Consider the following 4,856-nt stretch of genomic DNA (forward strand, 5'->3'; position numbering starts at 1 on the left):
TATTAAGTATGCAATAGTATTGTATCTAAAATAATGATGTTCATACCTTAATTAAAAAAATATATTTTATTGCTAAAAAGTGCTAGCCATTTTACAGGCTTTTAAGTGACTCATGATCCCAGATCATCATAACAAATATAATAACAGTGAAGCTTGAAATATTTCAAGAATTATCGAAATGTGACATTGAGGCGAGACATATGCAAATGATGTTGGGAAAATGGTGCCACTAGACTTGCTTGATGCAAGTTTGCTTCAATTTTGGAGAACAAAGTATCCTGGAAGCTCCATAAAACAAAGTGCAATAGATCATGTTCTACCTATACTACAAATACATAAGGTTGGGGTGTAATATGTTCTAATGTAACATATTATGCAAGTTCTGAGCTACCACTGGATAAAAGCATAAAGCTTATAGCATATTATCCCAGACCACCTCCAGGCTGGGGACACTGTCCACTGTGGACAGACCCACCTACACCACCTACTCACCTTCAGCCTTTTACCCTTGAGCAATGCAACACCACATTAAATAATGCCCTCTTCCCCTTCAGAAATTTGCCTCACCCAGGCCATCTCAGTCCATTCATGGCACTGATATCCTCATACTATCCCCCTAAAACTCAGTTTGAATCTTTTTTATATTTCCTACTTTGCTTCTCTTTAAAGGTAATAATATTATTCTCAGTTTCTCACCAGTAGTGAGAAGTATAGCTAGGAGACTAGAATTGAAGTTGTGATATTTTAAAACCTACAAGAATTCTATCCCACTCATCTCACAAATAAAGAGACGAGGAACTCTTTCAACTTAAAAAATGACTCTTTCAGGCTTTAATTTACCTGATTTCACTCTCCCTCATTAGTGCGGAATTGTTTCATAGTTTGATGGTCTTTTTGCCCATGACATGACCTTGCCAATTTGGTCATGATCTCCCTTTTGTACTTCACTTGGGTTGCCCTTTGTGGTAGCCAGCCTCACTTTGCTAGAGCCCACTGTATATACAATTAAAGTGATTCATTTGTTCCAAATCAGTGAGGAGTCAGGTAGCATAAATTGAATTACATACTTTAGTTCAAGGAATGAAATAAAACAATTGCAAGAAATTTTAGGCACATGGTCACTCCATGGGGCAAACCAGGTCTGGAGTAATCTTTAGAATGATACCATAAAGACCACGGTGTCCTCCTGGGAATGAGTCCATTTCTTCCCAAGTAATTTCCACATTGAGAAAATACTCTGGTCAGACATATATTTGGATATTCAACTGAACAGATTAGAGATGGAAATTTATTTCATAATGTACCTATAACCTCATTTCTTAACTGATATATTAATACTTTGCATCCATAACTTGTGTTATTGAAGCCTCTGTCCTCTGGCTTTAGTATGCACCACTGAGCATGCTATCAACCCTGCAGCCACATTACTTTTGTCACTCAAATGGTCATAGTGTCGCACCTGAAGGCTGAATGATCTACCCAGAGTACATTGCTCATGATTTCAGACCTGGGACAGGAACTTGTATCTTCTCATTCTAAGTCCAATGACTTTTCCACAGTCAATTCATGACGTTTTGTTAGAGCCAACACCAGTGGCATAACACCACAGTGCGGTGGGTGGAAGGGTAGAGGTCAACAGCTACAGTACTGGTGGAATTCTTTATTTTTAAAATATATTTTATTTATTTATTCATGAGAGACACACAGAAAGAGGCAGAGACACAGGCAGAAGGAGAAGCAGCCCGATGCGGGACTCGATCCCAGGACCCTATGGGATCATGCCGTGAGCCAAAGTCAGATGCTCAACCCCTGAGCCACCCAGGTGCCCTGGTAGAATTCTTTAGAAGGTGGGTACACAAACAGGATTAATGAAAATAATGGGGGTTTCCTCATGCTGTATTAGGAGGACATGCTAAATTAAAACTGGTAGATAAGTCTAAACATGTAGTTAGCCAGACATCTGAAAAAAAGTTTTATAATCATTTTCACAAATTATTATTTGTAAGAAAAGAAAAAAAACACACTCGTTTGTTTCCTCTAAATACTATGCTTCAACTTCTGACACCAGGTGAGTGCTTTTTTCCACACACCTGGCATTTCTGTGATGCCAGCTGGGTGTCCTACAACTCCACTTAAATTTGACACCATCTACCTGGAGACAGCCACAAATTCCATGGGTTAAGGGCTCAGCACCATGACAATGCCCCTACTTCAGACTCTAACTGCAAGTCCAGCTTGTTACCTGTTCTTCTGACTGCTTGGCTATAAACTGGAAGTTCCCATGACCCTTGCTTAGGTTTGATTACTTTGACTAGAATGGTTCGCAGAGCTCAGGAAAATAATTTATTTACTAGATTACCAGTTTATTACGAAGGACATTGAAGGATACAAATAAAAAAGCTAGATGAAGGGATACATAGGGCAAGGTCTGGATGAGAATCCTGAACAGGAGCTTTTATCTCCTTGGGTTTGGATTTACCATCCTCATGTCACATGGATGCATTCTTGTTTACCAACCCAAAAGCTCTCCATACTCCATCCCTTTTGGATTTGTATGGAAGCTTCATTATGTAGTCATGGTTGATTAAATCACTGAGCATTGGGGATTGAGTCAATTTCCATCCCTTTTCCCTTCCAGTGAGGTTGAGAGTGGGCGGAAAGTTTCAACACTGATGAGAAGGATGAGTCTTCTGGCAACCTATGCCTATTTTTAAGGGCTTTCCAAAAGTCACTTCATTAACAAAAGCTGAAGTGTGGTTGAAAGGGACTTGTTATGAATAATAAAGTACACTCATTTCACCTTTATCACCCCGAAACTACTTCAGGAACTCAGAACAAAACTATTAGAAGAAAAGATGCCCCTACAGCTCTCATGTAGAGAATTACAAGGGTTTCAGGAGCTATATGCCACAAACAGGAGATGAAAGATGAAACTATGTTTTTCTTATTAGATCACAACACTGCAATGATGAATGCTGAATTAAAATGAATCTAGTTTTTTGAATAAGGCTGTATATGAAAAATGTGGCTTGAAATTTATAATCCCTGTCCTTATGATTCTTGTTATTCAGAAGGAAATTATATATCTAATAGCCCCCCTTCATCTATAGAGGATACATCCCAACACCCCCCTCGTGCCTGAAACTGCAGACAGTACTAAATTCTATTTATACTATGTTTGTTTCTATACATACATACCTATGATGAAGTATAATGTATAAATCAGCACAGTAAGACTAACCACAATAATAAAAATACAACAATTATAACAATATATTGTGTTATATAGGTCATATCAATGCAGCCTTAAAAAATAACTTCTTGTACTGTACTCACCCTTCTTGTGATCTAATATGAGGCAATAAAATGCCTATGTGATGAGATGAAATGAAGTGAATGAGGCAGGCATTTTGACACAGTGTTAGGCTTCTCTTCACCTTCTGAGGATACATCTGAAGGAGAATCATCTGTCCCCCAACTGCAGTTGATTGCAGGCAACTGAAACCCTGGAAGGGGAAACTGCACATAAAGGCAGACCACTGTGTGTATATTCTGAATCCTTCCTTCTTGATCATAATCCACCTCTTTTTCCTTATAGCATCTATAATATAGATACAGTTTTATATATTAAACAGCAATCATAAGAGGGTAACACAACCTAAGATAACCATTTTGCGACCTGTGTAACAACAATGTATTTTCATACCATATGGAAAGTCACATAACCTGCTTCTTTAACTTGTCACTATGGTCCCACATTCAGGTTTCTCAGGCTGGTATTGGTGAAGCACAAACACTAATAAGTGTTGCTTGGATAGAGTTAACTCAAATATGGTAAAAAATGATGAGTTGAATCAGATTTGACTGGTTTCGTTGTAAAGCGTTTTTAAAGATTTATTTGTTTTCTGGTTTGTTAGTATATTTGAGAGAGAGAGGAAGAGAGAATCTGAAGCACTCTACACTAAGTGTGGAGCTGGATGTGGGGCTAGTTCCCACGACCCTGAGATCATGACCTGAAATGAAACCAAGAGTCCATCGCTCAAGCGAAGGGGCCACCCAGGCACCTCTCATTACAGAACTTCTAAGAATTGTGTGTACTAATGTACATTATGCTTATGTATCAGGCTCCAGAAAGAGGCAGAGCATTTCTTTCTTTTTCTTAAGATCAATTAATTGTATATGAATGTGTACACATATGCATATGTGTTTATTTCTTTATAATGTTTCTAAACAAAGTAGTTATGTTACAGGTTGAAGCAAATGGTGCATAGCATAGAAATAGCTCTAATACGGTTGTGCTTATGGAAGTACTCTGGCAGAGCACAGAACCTATGTTCCCCATAAATAAAATTGAATGTCCAAACACCAAGCTTAAAGGTAAAGTTTATCTGTTCAGTTGTATGGCTGTGTGGCTTCCAGAAAATTTGGGATGATAATTGATCTTACACGAGTGAGCCCTAATGCCTATAGGTCAACCTGAACTGTAATACCTGTGGACAATTCTTTGTGAATCAGGACCATTATCATGAGCATTTTAATCTAAATTCTAACATGTGACTGTCAATAGTTGACACAGATTGCCTCATGCCAGATAAAGCTTGTCTTCATCTAAGTTTCAAGCAGAAAATTGCTATTAACTTGATATTTGGATATTTACTCTGTTGTTAACTGAAGCTCATTAAGCGGCTTTAAGCTCTAACAAAGAAAGAAGACCAAAAGGAGACACATTGGTCTCTACCTTTTATTGATCCATCATTAAAATGAAAGCCGTGCAGAATGTAAAACTGAACAAGATAAAGTCCCTGCCCTCAATTTGCTTTTGATCAAGTAATAGCCAAGTTATAAGAAATGGAAGC

Source organism: Nyctereutes procyonoides, unplaced genomic scaffold, assembly GCF_905146905.1.
Source record: "Nyctereutes procyonoides isolate TBG_1078 unplaced genomic scaffold, NYPRO_anot_genome, whole genome shotgun sequence".
NCBI classification, from domain to species: Eukaryota; Metazoa; Chordata; class Mammalia; order Carnivora; family Canidae; genus Nyctereutes; species Nyctereutes procyonoides.